Source organism: Corvus kubaryi, unplaced genomic scaffold, assembly GCF_017639235.1.
Source record: "Corvus kubaryi isolate FWS band 111438036 unplaced genomic scaffold, C.kubaryi_AGA036_p1.0 37361, whole genome shotgun sequence".
Classification (NCBI taxonomy): domain Eukaryota; kingdom Metazoa; phylum Chordata; class Aves; order Passeriformes; family Corvidae; genus Corvus; species Corvus kubaryi.
Window position 1 is genome coordinate 1,735,281 of NW_024581118.1, and position 15,227 is coordinate 1,750,507.

The window sequence follows — 15,227 nt, forward strand, 5'->3', positions numbered from 1 at the left end:
AAACTTGCTGGAAGAACAGAAAGCAAGGCAAGAAGGACAGATTTATTTTTTCTTTACCCTCCTGAGAAGTTGGGGGGGGGCAGGGTTTGAGCTCACTCAGGTCCTTTTTGGGGGTCTGCAAGGGAGATGATGCTGGGAAAGCAATGGAGGAACATTTTTTATCAGCTTCATGTATGAGGAGGTATCACTTTGTCCTCATACCTAGCAGGGCAAATGCAGTTTGGGGAGCTGGGCCTTATTACCTGACTCCAGACTTGTGCATTAACCTTTGCATTTCAATTCACTTCTGCCACTGAGCAGTGCACAAAGCTGGGGATTTATGGGGAGAGTGTTGACATGGCTTTGGATTGGGGTTGTAGACTTAAACTACAGTAGTGGTCTTTAGCTCTAGGAGGAGCACTGCATTTATAAAACTAAAAGAAGAATAGCAAAAAAAATAACCCCAGTTAACCTGCACGCCTATTCCCTTTAAAACTGTGTCTGTTTCATCACAAAGGGGAGAGGTACATTTGTCAGTGCAGTGTTAAACACGAGATGCTGAGCTGCCAGGAGGAACATATTTGTTATGACAGGCAAGATGAAATATCCACTGTCTTTTAACCACGTAAATATTGCAGGACTGCTCATTAAAAATGCAGAGATCTATCTTCATCACTTGGCCCCACTTCTGCAGTTCCAAATTTCGAGGTGGTGAGTGACTGGAGAGTGGTTCAGCTGCCAGAGGCATTAGGCAGTGTGGGGTTTCCCTCTGCTGTCTTTGCTGCCCCATCATCTTTAAAGACAGAATGCTTGCCCTGGGCATATGAAATTGAAAATTAATATTTCCAGAGAGAGGAATGTAGGTAGAAAAGTGGTTGCAGAATTAGAGTGGAAAGGGAAAAAATAAGTATCCCACTTTTGCTGGTTTGGAGATAACTTGGGTGTGATGAAATGGAAAGTGATGCAGATTTTCAGATTAAGGCTCTCTAAACTGAGTAAACACTCAAAGGGCTCCTGCTGAAAATGATGGTTCTAGTTGTTCACAAAATATTGGTGGTGACTCTCACCCCCTCCTGATCCACTATTGGAGTAGAAATTAGAAAACCTTTCTTGAGGAGACCATTCCAGCTAACCTTGCAGTTACTTCATCTTCTCCTTTTCCCCACTGTACCTCCCATTCAAACACAAAGCACACATTTCACCAGAGGAAAAGATGATTTCCTAGGGCCAGGTGGGTTTGTTTTTTTTCCTTAGAATTGAATTCAACTGAGTAACAAAGGGAAGAATAACACACTTCAAGCCTTCAAATCATACATTTTGCCCAGCCCTTCAGCTGTCGGGGGGCTGTCAGCACACGCTGACTAGGTTCACCCATCACAAACTCCTCATACTGTGGTACATTTGTTAAAATGAAAGGTGCCTCCTGCAGAATAAATCTCAAGGAATGTATTGCCATTAACTGTAACCATTGTTGGTGCCTCCAACTGAAAATCCTTCGAAATTTTCTTATTAAGGGAAGTGCTTCTGTGGGGACGGGGAGAAATTGTGTGCAGAATTTGTATTGCTTCAGTCTGTTGGAAAGCACTGATGGACTTGAACTGAGGTCGATTGGAGAAATATCTCTGTGAAAACTTCTGTTAATTTTGTAATAGCACGTTCCAGCAGTGAGGCAGGACGGAAAGCTTCTCTAATGGTTGTAATGGAGGTTATTTTGCTTGACTTGCTGTCTCAGATTAAGCTGACACGTCCATCTGAAGCCGTCTGTGACAGGCTTTTTATAAAAAAAGCTATCCACATCTAGATGTTGGAGTTTGAAAGGACCATCAAACTTCATAAAAAACCCCAAAGTGCAGGTAGATGCTTAGAAAAGGAAAAGGTATCTGAAAACACCTTTATGTGGCTTTAGACTAAAGGTAAGAATAACATCTCCAGGTGCAGCAGTCTTCTCGTAAAGAATCCAGTTTCACCCAGCTCAGAGGTTTCTAGGCAAACCCCCCACTTTCCACAAACTGATTTTAAATGCACAAACAAACAAATAAACAAACACTGATGGATTTTGCAGAAGATTTATGCTGATTTATTTCAGGGCATCCTGAGTTTATTCCTGAGAGCAGAGCATTGCAGTTTTTGTTTTGGAGAGCTGGGCAGGACTCACAGAGACAGCAGAGGTGGGACAAGCTCTTTGCTGTGGTTTTGGTGCTCACGTAATTCCACGAACGTCTAAATTAAAGGACCTTTTGATCCTGAGAGGGTCCAAACACGCAGGGGACACCTGCTGGAAGCTGCCAGATCATTTTTGTAAAGCCCAGGTATTTTGGCGTGCCAAGATGTTTTTGAGGAGCTGAAAATACCTGTATCTGTGCATCCTAATATTCAAAGTACTCTCTTGGTGTGGGGAAGCAGTTGGAACATGAGGTCCCTGCTCTACACTATATGTTTGGATTTCATTCTCTACCACACACATGCACAGAGATTAAAGTGTTTATCCTGCCCTCCTCTTGGACTCCTGCAGAAAGAGAGAGCCCTCCTGGCTTCCACATCTTAGTCCCAGGATATTCCTGTAGCAGGGGTGGATGTTTCTGAGTCACCCAGTCTGGATTATCCCTGCCATGGGAACACAGAGCTGGAGTGTGGAGCTAAACGTGTGCAGCCCACGTGGGTGCTGCAAAAAAGGTGCCAACATCCATGAAAGATAAGGGTTATCTAAGGTTTGTCTTTCTCGCTGAGGGCTCACAGCCACAGCTGTGAAAGACACACCAGGATCCCTCTGTTGTCGCCTCCTCTGCTTGACAGGCAGCCCGTGCCAAGTACGGGGGATGTCAAAACACCGTGTTATTTTGTGAGGAGCACCAGGTGCCTGCAGAGGAAGAAATTGCTGGTTTACCTGGTGTTTAAGGCACATTAATAATACAGTAACTTTGATTTCTTAAACTCTAACTAAAGGCTGTATTCAAAAGCTGCTGTCTTCAGTGCCTTTGTAATTGAATTGCAGTCCCCCACGCCATATTTTTGGATCTTAAATAATTCTCTTTTGTGATTGCTTGACAAGAATCAGACGTCCTCCCACCCCATGCCAGTGTCTACTGCATGTTTAATGTCTTTATCTGGTTCTCCTTGCATTACTCATCTGAGTGTGTGACAGGTATACATCCTGGGCTCTTTAGGTATATTTTTATTCATTTATTCATGGGCTCAGTGCAGGTTCTGATATCCATCAGTGCCATTGCCTGAAATTAAAGCTAAACTCTTTTCTCCAGTGGATTAGCACAAACAGATCCTGGTGATGATTTATTTAAATCCAACTTTTCACCAGCACGAGCGCTGTCTTCCAGGACTCAGATTTATCCAGCTGGCTGCAAATCCCCAGTACTTTGCTGTGTCACAGGATGGGAGTGTGGGATGGGAAATGACCATATCCAGGTAATCCTGCAGCCCTTACAACCTCCCCTGAGCATGGTCTGAGTGCTTATGTTGTCGTTTGGATGGTTTGAACCTTTCTTAGCACTGCTAGGCTATTGCCCATTTTGATGTTTGGTGGTGTGCCTTGCTTTTATGGCACATTTCAATTTCCTTATCAAAGTTTCACAGCAGCCTCTGGGTTTTCTGTTGCGTTTGGAGCTGGGAAACGCAGACACAGCCCTTCACAACTGCAAGACTGACTCAGGAGGAATGAGTAAGTCAGAAGGGTTTTCATGGCTCACGTTCCTGCTGTCTGCTGGTCATCTTGTGCTCCTGCTCTGTGCTGAATACGTGGTTTCCAAGCACCAGGATCACTCTCTGATGGGGCAGTGGCTCCTTAGCAGCAGCAGTTCAGGCTGAAAATCAATGTGGCAGCTTGGGGAGAAGTGAGGAAGGTTTTGGGGAGGGAGGGGGAGGAATCATTTTGGCCCTGTCACATCAGAGCACAGGAAAGGGGCTGGGACAGGCCACTGGTGCTTAGGGAAGTGCTGGGAGGGAAGGGCTGGAGTGGAAGGGGTGAGCGGTGAGGATGGGGGTGTCTGTGCTGAAGGTTTGATGTCCATTCCCAGACCTCCCTGATCCCTATCTCCACAGATTCCTTTTATCAGAACCCCTCTCTCTATGCTGGTGGTCCTATTGCCTCTCCCCACCACAGCTTCTCCTTCCTTTCCCCAAAACCTTGGTGTGTTGCCCAGACAGCCCCATGGCAGAGTGCCTGGATGTGCCATGGATCTGGTCTCCCGGTTGTCTCGTGCTGACAGCGTTGTCTGTAGGGTCAGCAGCTCCCATCCCTAACCATAACCTCCTGACAGGCAGGAGGAAGGATCCAGGGATGAAATGGCATTTTTGGTTTGGTCAGCTGGGATCAGGATCCTGGTGACTGCTGAAGCTCTTTGGCTGTCCCTGGAAGTCTGACACTGGTGTGTGCCAGAGCCCCTGGGTGACTTTTGATCACATGCCATCCTTACCCTCAGAATTCCTGCTTTAGATCTTCCTGGAACATGGCTGGGAATTTCCTCTGAGACCCTTCCATCAGAACCAGAACAAGTCACCTGTGAGCTGGTCCCTTCCTACTCAGATTCTTCTGTGGATTCCAACACTGTTCAGGGTTCAAGGCACAACATGATGCAAAAGGAGAGCCAAAAATGGGATAGTAGATTTTATTGGAAGGTATACATTTCTTTGATGCAGGAGCCAAATAACAAGGGGTGAGAAATAGCCCTGTTTCACAGACTTCACACTCCATATGGTAAATGTATATTGTCTGGATTCACTGGTAATGCACTCAGTGTTTGGCTCTGGAGAAAGTGTGGCTGCACTGGACATGCTAAAATAAGAACAAGAAATAAACACCAACATATTTGGGACTTGAAGTTTGTGTTGCACATAATGTGTGAAAATAAGTCAAAGCACAGCTAAACAGTCAAATATTCATAGGCTGAGAAAGCTAAGACTAATTCTAAATAACTCATATCTAAAATCTAATTTTAATGCCTCTTTGTTTTGTACAGTGAATTCCAAATATCTTTAAAAAATCTCTGTTGATCTCCCCTGCATAACAAGAAATGAGTCTTTTAAAGAACTGCTTTTAAGCAAGGTGAAAATACATACAAAGGAAATACTTTTGGAAAATCTGTTGCTTCTAGCTGCAGCCTCGGCTTTCCAACGTAAAAAGTGATATTTGATTGAGGGAACTTTGGGTGTTATATGCAGATTTCCATGCTTCAGCCACATCTATTAGGTATGTTCTGAATTGTTTTAGATGAAAATAAGTACTTTTTTGGGCAGTTTTTCATGCTGAGATGCATTTAGTGACAGAGTCTTACTCGGTGAGGAGTCTTGTACCTTCTTCCTCCCCTGGTGAAGCTCTTTTGATTGACACTGAGTAAAGATCAGGCTTTAAATTTGCACAGCTGCCTCCACATATAGGAAATGCCAAACAACTTGGAAAAGTAAAGAGAGTTAACTTAAAATAGAGGACCTACTCTTCTACTTTTTGGAGGAGATTGGGAGCAAAACTCCATGGTTATAGTGATATAAAATTATCCAAATTAGAATGTGAAATTGCTTTAGGGACTTTTTGGATGTTATTTTTGTGTGGGATCTGGCAAATTAAAGATGACGGCAGATGCCTAATTCCAGAACAAATTAGATCAGTTGGGTTTTTTTTCTCTGAGATTACTCAGCTATTGATTTATATTACCTTATCTGGCTTATGCTGAATTTTCTCTACTTCTAGAAGGAAAATTTTTTATTAATTTCTAAATTTTTGGTGAGACAGATGAGTGTGAAAATGTTATGTTTTTTTCTAGGGGTACACCACTGTCCTAGAACCTGAAAAATTGTAGCAGCTTTGCCAACCATCTAGGTACATCAGCTAAAATTCTAGCAATGGCTTTCCCCCCTTTTTCTTCTGTATTTTGGGGGATGCAGTGAAGATGCATAATCTAAAACAAGCAAACAACATCTCTGAGAATAAACACCTCCATTTCTCACTGGAAAAAAATTGGCAAATCTGTCTTTTAATGAAAAGAGGGTTTTTAAAAACTATTTTCCTGTTTGAATTTTAATTTTTCCAATCCTAATTTTCCTTAGTTAAAAATTTCAATACTTCCCTTAATCCTCTTCATTTTCTGCTATAATATGAAAAAAAAAAAAAAAAAAGCTGCTGGTAACAGTTTTATATCATCTGTGCTGATGAAAAAAAAAAATAGAGCAAAATCCTGTTCTTTGATTCTCCTGGGACCAGTGCTTTGGGTTGATACTCCATTAGTTTCCAGTCCTTTAGCAGGCATTGCCCCTCTCCCCCACCCCTCATCACCCACTGTGTAGTGCTATCCAAACCTGCTCACAGGTTGTGGTATACCCGGACTAATTCCAGAGGCATTCGTGGATTTACAGAGGACAGCCCAACATCCCACGGCTTTATTTGTCTCAGTGACAGCCCCCCAGAGCGCTTTGCATCTGTTGAAAAGTCATCTTTAATTCTTTTCTCTTTCCCTTTTCTTCTTTGGAATGCAGAGGGAGCAACTGGTTACTTGTATTCAGAGTTTTTTATCCTGAGATAATTGTGAGCAACACATCTTTTAAGAACATTTGTCTTCTTGAACAAATACCAGATTCTACTTAGATGATAATGAAATTCAGATGAGTTCTTCTGAGCACTGAATTGTTAGCATTTTGCATCCACTTTTATAATGGAATGTTGTGCCAAGTTTACTGATATTTCCTTTCCTTTCCCTTCTCTCATCTCTTAACTGCCCCTGTTTTGTCACTCCCCATCATGGTGGAAGCAAGACACACACAGGGAGGGAATTGGATATTTGCACACCGAGTTTTTCACATAGAATAGAAAGGGAGCAAATGCCAATCTGGGAGAAATTCAAAGGATGATGATCAGGAAAGCAATAATTTTTTATGTCTTATTGTGCTGGCTTTGGCTGGGGCAGAGTTCATTGTCCTCCCCGAGGCTGCTGTGGGGCTGTGTTTTGGATGTGTGCTGGAAGCAGTGTTGGTGACACAGGGACATGGGAGCAGTGCTGCTGACACAGGGATGTGCTCACACACAGCCAAGGCCTTTTCTGCTGCTCACCCATCCCAGCAGCGAGGGGCTGGGGGGGCACCAGGAGCTGGGAGGGGACAGCCAGGACAGGTGACCCTAAGTGACTCATGGGATATTTCATAGGTTCAGTATGTGGGTTTTTGTCTTCCCAAGTCACCGTTCTGAGGGATGGGGCCTGCTCTCCTGGAGCTGCTGAACACCTGTCTGTGGGAAGCAGGGAATGAATTCCTTGGTTTGATTTCCTTACATGCACAGCTTTTGCCTTCTCTATTAACCTGTCTGATCCCAACCCAGGTGTTTTCTCACTTGTACCCCATGATTCTCTCCCCAGTCCCCCTGAGGGGAAGTGGGGGGATGAGCTGCCACTTTGGGCTCCACCATGGCACTTCCTCCCATTGCAGCCAGGATGCTCCTTTTGGAATGAGTTCCTGCACCACAGAGAGCACAGGGAGAGGCTGGAGGCTTAGGAAGAAGCTTAAAGAGTTTGAGGAACTGCTCAAGAGACTAAAGATTTCTGGGTGCACAATTTGCTGCATATTGAAGTGTGGTTGTGCACTTGAGTGTATCTATTTATCTCTACTTTCCTCATTGTCCTGTTTTACAGAGCTATTGATCATTGGAAAATGGGCTGGTCTGACCACCTCCTCCTTCCTTTGACAAGAGTTTACTGCTGCAGCAAGGAGTCCCTGGCATTGAACATTTTCCATGGGACACACATGGCCTTCCTCTTCTGTGGCTCGGTAAAACGCATCCAGACAGCTGGATAAGTGTGGGATCGATACGTCTGATTTAACTGCTTTAAATGCCTTCAATTCCTGCTCCTCTCCAGCTGAGCTCTCATGTGGAAAACCTCACAAGCACCAGGATTGCTCTGAAGTCTGGACAACTCTTTGTCTTCCCACGTCTGGTTCATTCCAGCGCAGCTCCACCGACTCGGTGAAGTTCCACTTGACTTCCACAACTAATTATGTAAAATTTCCATAGAAGTGAAATGGAAATGGGTTCTCTGGTGAGGAGCAGGATAATGGCTTCCGAGTCCCCAGGCTTGCAGTCTGTGGCTGGTGACAATGATGCTGTGACATTCCATTGACTCCCTGAAACTTTGGTGGTTAAAAAGAAGAATGCCTCCTATTCTACGAAGACCTTATTTACTCCAGCACATCTCAAATGCTAACATCTTCCTACCTTTTTTATCCCTTTAACATGACACTAAGTGTCCCCCCTCCTGTGTTATGCAATTTAATTATATGCAGACCTTGAATGTCATTTTCTAATCCTCCGTGGTTCATTCGAAAGTCTTGTAAAATAAAACTAATTGGTGTGTTCATTAAAATGTCAGAAATATTTTTGAGTTCAATTAGATACTACAGGAGTTTTATCCAAAGTGTGCGTATAGTACAATAACTAAGTCAGGAGGATGTAATTAACAGCAATTTAAATGAACAATTGTCTTAAATTCTTCTGGCTCTTCATGCATGATAACTTAATCAAACAGCAAAGTTCTTACAGACTTAACCATTTTAGAGAGAGGTGAAACACTATAAACTCATATTTAAAAAGTCAGATTGAAAGCCATAAAACTACTGAGCTAAGGAAGGCATATAAAAATGGAATGCAGAAGTGTAGTTCCTTCCAGTGTCAGCACATTGCAGCCAGAGCCAGTCAGAAAATGGACGATTTATGGCATGGTCACCAATTTTGAGGACTGAAAGGTCAGAATCATACAACCCCAGACTGGTTTGGGTTAGAAGAGACCTTGAAGATCCAGTTCCCTCCTCCATGGGCACGGACATCTTCCACTAGCCCAGCTTGCTCCAAGCCCCGTCCAACCTGGCCTTGGACACTTCCAGGCATCCAGGGGCAGCCACAGCTTCTCTGGGCACCCTGTGCCAGGGCCTCACCACCCCCATGTGAAACAATTTGTTCCTTATGTCCACTCTGCTGCCCCTGGTCCTGTCACTGCAGGGATTGCTAAAAACTGCTTCTTATAAGCCTTTTTTTATACATTGAAATATTACCATAAGGTCTCACCAAACCCTTCTCCACTCCAGGCTGAACAACCCAACAGCCTCAGCCTGTCCCAGCCCTCAGGAAACCCTTATGTCCCTCCTCTGGACCTGCTCTAACAGGTCCACGTCTTTCCTGTACTGTGACGCCAGGGCTGGATGCAGGTGATCCTGGTGGGATCTCACTGCTGTGCTCCACACTTTTTCTTGCATTAGAATATGTGAAACACTGGGCCCTTCTGCTCTATTTGCTGTCATTTTGACATAAACCATCAGTCACTGCTCAGTGAGGGCTGTGCCTGCATTTGCTTCTGCCTTCAGTGGCCTTAAATGCAATTGTGTGAAAACCCCTACATTAGACAACATTTTAGACACGATTGGTCCTGGTGGGTGAGGAAACCACGGCTCCTAAAGCATCCAGCTTTCTTTTGGAATTAAGGATCCCACTGAGTAATGCCACATACAGTTTTATAACAATTACAGAACTTGGTTAGATTTATTTGCGCTATTCCTTTTCATCCAAATACATCAGTTTGTCAAAACAGACATTTTGTGGTAAAGTGTGCTTTTGTTGAGCATCTTGATTGGTTTTTGGTTTTTTGTTGTTTTGGGGTTTTTTTTGTTTGTTTTTGTTTCCATTTAAGGATTACATGAAAACCCTTGTAAAGGTTAATTTAGATTTTCTTGATTCACTATTACTTTATTCTGAACTGCAAGCTAACTGTAATACATGTGCAAAAATAAGGAAAAGAAACTCCAACAAAACCTTTCCTTTGGCCTAAAGTTAGCCAGGAAGTGAATTTGTAGATAGGTGACAAAGCAAAACCTAAACCCATTCAAAGGCTCCTGAAATGGGGAAAAGCATTCCTTGCCCACCTTCAGTGATCACAGATTCAGCTGAAACAATGAAAACCACTCAGGACATGACCAAAGTTGCTCCTCCAGCTGCTGGAACTTTAAATAAAATCAAGGGCTGGAGCACACAGAGTAAGTGCTGTGTCAGGTGAGGTGGTCGGCATCTCAAAGGGTCTTTGTTTTGGGATGGGTGTGGGGAATTCCTTGGTCTGAGAGTTTCTGAGTGAGGAAAACTTACTCTTGGCACAATCTGGGGCCCTGGGCATTCTCATGTTGTCCCTGTGGTGGGAGAGCCATTTGTGCCTGGGTTTGAAGCCACTTTGCTCTTGGTGCACACAGATGTCGATAACGAGCTGGGCTCCCCTGGCATCGACCTCACCTGGCCATTGAAACTGGGTCTGGCCACTGAAACTGGGTCTGGCCACGTCTTGAAGCTCCAAACCAAAGCAGCACCTCCAGCTTTATCACAAAGAGTCACTGAGGTGGAGACTTTGTGTTGCAAGAAATGTGCACGCTTAGTAACATTCTGCTGTCATTCCCTGGGAGTCAGCTGAGCAGAATCCGCACTCACAGTTCCGAGCCGGGAGGAGGGAACCAGAGCAAAGGATGTGACTGTGATGTACAAACTCCTGGACAAGTTTCATGGTTTCCCCTTTTCCTGGTGCCAGAGCAGAAATCAAAGACCAGCTCTGTGAAGTTTTCCTCAGCAGGCTACAACAGAGGAGAGATTAAGCTGCAGTGGTCCACCTTTGTATTTGGCTGTGGTGTTTGCTGTGTCTTCTCCAAGCAATATTGGCTGTTCCACGAGCTATAAAGGAATTTTCAGCTGCTTTTTCTTTCTGGCTTTCATTGCTGTTTTTTAATTAAAGCTTAAGGAATTAAATGAAGCTGGGATGCTGGGGTTACACAAGGATGAGAAAAGATCAGGCAGTCAAATCCACTGAGGGCCAGTGGGGCACGGGCTGATTCTTGGATTATCATCCTCAATGATTGTTTTTTCCAGTTTAAAGAATAAACATTAATGCATTTTAAGCATCTGGGTCAGGCTGACAATGTACAACTGTCTGGGAGAATTAGATCTGAAGCAGATTGGGAGCTACTTCATTAAGGTTTTGGGTGAGATTTGCAGAAGATGCACCAGCAGAAAGTGCATCTTTCTGTGCTATCATTTTGGGGAGGGAGAAATGAATAATCAAATGCTTAATAAGAGATCTACCTGTTTGGAAGGGAACATCTATTGCATGAAGCATAACTCTCCCTAATACAGCAGTACATCTATTTATTAGGCACAAACATTTGTAACAGTGATTGTTTTGTTTACAGACTGTGGCCACATTGTGTATTTAGCTGCAAGGTGCCATATTTAATTGAGGTGGGGGAGGAAATGAGGCTATAAGCCACGCTCCTAATATTTACAGACATGGAGCTCTACTTTTCCATTACTCTTGTAATGGATGCAGGTTTGAATTAATTTTTAGAACTGCCAGGAATAGCAGCATATTGGATTCCCTCGCTATTTTGTTTTATGTTCTGTGTCCCTGCAGTGTCTCTTGATTGCTACTCATTAGAAACAGGCTGTGCTTGTGTTTACCAGAACAAAAAATATTCCCTTTCCTCACTGCACCTTGCAATCCAAACTTTGCCTTCGATTTAAAAAGATGCAAATTAAATATTTAAAAGTTTCAAAGACTGTATCTTCTACCGTTTTAAACAATGATGAGATTTTGTGATGAGCTGGAAGGATTTTAAATTATATTTCATGTGCCATAGGCAAGAGAACTCTGCTTTTTCCTTTGCCTCATTTTCTTTTATGGGACTAATAATAATGTGTGTTTTTCTGGAGATGAGAACCAGGGTTTTATTTCCATGGTGTGGTGGGATCATGATTGGATAGGTAAAGTGCTGAGCTGGGCTTGAGAGAGCCATGGGCTGTTTCTGGATCTATTCCAAAGCTCTGGGGTTGGTCTTACATCTCTGTGGGGTTTGGCTTTGCAGTTGTCCCTGTCTGTACCACCAAGATGAAGATCCTGTTGGGGGACCCACAGAAGTGTCACACCAAAGACAATCCAATTTTGGGGTGAAACTCCCCACATTTTGCCAGCCTTCTGGGCTCACTCCTCTTCAGAGCTCAGCTGCTCTACTTACATGAGTGTCAATGGATAGCTGCATAAAAATTATAGCACCAGGACTTGTGAGTGGCCTTCACACAGCTGAATTTGATTCTGAAGGCTTCCTTTTAATAAATTCTATTTTTATTTTAATCTGAATTGCATTTTGAAGGCTTTGAACTGTGGTATGTTTGGATAACTGTACAGGATTTTGTAGAATATGCAGCAGCTTAGGCTGTACCATGGAATCCCAGAATGGTTTGGGTTGGAAAAGACCTTAAAGACCATCCAGTCCCACTCCCTGCCATGGGCAGGGACACCTTCCACTAGCCCAGGCTGCTCCAAGCTCCATCCAACCTGGCCTTGGACACTGCCAGGGATCCAGGGGCAGCCACAGCTTCTCTGGGCACCCTGTGCCAGGGCCTCCCCACCCTCACAGGGAGGAATTTCTTCCCAAAATTCCATCTAACTCTGTCCTCCTTCAGCTTAAAACCATTTTCACTTGTCCTGATGGTCCATGCCCCTATGAAAAGCCCTTCTCCAGACTTTTTTAGGCTCCCTTTAGCCACTGGAAGTATAATGTATAAGCTTCCAAGCAAAATGTTATAACATGGCAGGAGTGGAAAATCAGGGGGATCTTAGGAACTCCTTGGCATTTACTGTTGTTAGACCCTGAGGGGAGTTTGGGTTTGCAGAGACCTGGGAGTAAAGTTCCTATCAGTGCATGCACTCTTGAATCTCTTTCTACATCTTCGAGATCTGGTCTCTGAATGTGTGGCCTTGAACACAGCACATTCAGGGTCACCAGGGAGCTCATCTGGGCTTGAGTGGTGATGGAAACGCTCAGATCCTTGGAGCAATTGCCTGAAATAAATTGTCTCTCATACACAGCACTGTGGAACACAGGACTTTTATCCCCATCACATAGATGGACAAAAACTATTTCTCCCTGTAGCTGCCAGTTGCTTGTTTGGTAATCCAGCTAAAGCATAAGCTTTAATTAAGCCAAATTTAAAATCTACTGTGGAAAATAATGCGACATTGTCAGATTCTAATTCTTTATTTGAGGCTGGAAAAGCTGAGTTGCTAAGAGACAGCATTTTTTTTTACAAAATGTTACTCTACTTCACGGTTTCCTAATTGATATCCGATGTCTGGTGTCTACAGAATGCCAATCTCAGCAGATCAGACAGAGTTTGCTCACTGTGCAGAGAGGAAAGGGAACATGAGGGAGCCTCTCTGGAGGTGGCAGCAGGGTTAGGGAGTGATGTCCTCTGGCCCTGGACACCTCCAGAAGCTGGGGCTGCTGCAGTGCAGAGCCCTGAAGGGACAGACACACAGGAAAGTTTCCCAGATTTTTGTTTCCTTCTGGCTTTCTCTGTCCTGCTGTGCTGATTTCGCCAAATTTAGAAATACATCCTCTGAGAGAAGGCAGGTCACAACCAGCCCTCCCCCACCATGTTCGGGAAAAGAGAAACTTTTTCCTCGAAGGAAAGTGAAAGAGATAAAAACTATTTATTTAACAAACACATGGGAAAAGGATAGTAATGCTGAATAATGAAACCTCTCTCTGTGGAGAAAAACCTGGGAAAGTGTTCGAGTCCTCCCTTTGGTCTCCTGGGAGCTGGGGCTTGGCCCAGGGCCAGGCCTCTGTGCTCAGTGGAAAGTCCACTCGATGTGCTCTGATGTTGAAGCAGTCCAGTGGAAAAAGGGAGAAAATCTGAAATTCCAGAAAAAACCAAAAGTCCAACTCTCAGTCTCTCTCTGGAGAAAAAGAAGCTGAACAACTGGCCAAAAGCTGACTGGAAAGCAGCAAGCCCGGGCGCCTCCTCCCTCCCCTGCTGCAGCTGGGAAACAAACTATCTCTGTGTGACCTTGAACAAGCTGCAAACTGCTTTGAAAAAGTTTTGCTCAGTTTTTTTCCTTCCCCCTCTCAGGCTCAGTTTAAAGGCATAGAAAGGCACAAAATTAATTCCTGAGCATAGGGCAGGGATAGGGAATACACATCACAAAGTCACCCTGAGACACCTGTCCAGCTGCTGAGTGGTTCCTTGGCACCACTGACAGCAACAGGGCCATTCCTATTGATCTCATGAGTCACCACTGCCTCTTCCCAAAGGCTCTTACTGATATCCAACAGCACCCCATGAATACTCTGCTTGGCCCAAGGGATGCTGTCATTTTCCCCCCGATGCCAGCCACTGAATCAGCCTCATTGCCCATTGCTTCATGCGGCCTTCCAGTAATTCACTCCGCTCCTTGCACATCCCTCAGAGCCCCCCGCTCTGGGGAGACACAGTGCAACAAAGGCAGCTTCCAGGGGAATGTATGGATGTCTTTCCACTGCCTGAGCAGCAGGGAAAAGCTTTATGGCCAGACTTCAGAGTGCAGCTGGTGAAGAGGCAATGCTATGAGGGCATGTTCCCACTCTTAGGCATTTCTTTTCCTCCCTGGAGGCTTTTGCCTACAGCCAGAGAAATATCTTCATTGCAGCTGAGAAATAATAAAATACCATTAACACTTATCACTGCTTGGGCTTTGTGAAAGCCATTCTGAGCTGGCAGTGTAGTGCTGAATAGGACAAACAGGACGAGAGATGCTTTAATTAGTGTACAGGCAGTTAAGCTCAATAAGTCTGGGTTCAATGAAAAGGTTGCTGCAGTGCAGTGGTGCTCATTCCAATTGCCCACATATTTTAAGAAAACAAACCCACCTCGCTAATACTTGGCATGGCTTGAGTTTTAAAATCAGCTTTTAAAAGTCAAATGTTTCTTTCTCCTGGACTCAGAGGTAGGAGGTAAAACATTGTCTGTGTGTGTTGTACAGGACCATCTGTGTTTTAGATTTGATAGAAATAAATGAAGTCCACTCTCAAGGATCCCATCAGAGAACACCAGTCACATCAGAATATCCAATATTTTGATATGTTTTGCTTCAGCTAAACATCCACTCCAGAAAACCACGTAAGGACGGGTTCCCTATTAATCCACTTCGTCTTTAATATAGATTTGCCTTGCCAGCTTAATTTCATACTTTGGTTATCATCCTTATAGAACACAGCATTAAATAATGATTTCAGTGGTGCAGCCAATTTTATCTTGTCACTTTTGGTAACTTTGTGACTTTTTGGCTTTATGTGTGCTGGTCTTTTTTTTTCCTTACGGATCCCTGATAGTAATTCCCTCTTTATTTATCCCTTTGACACTTTATTTGTCTTGAACTGACTTTTTGGCTGGCAGTGAAAGTGAGGAATGCTGC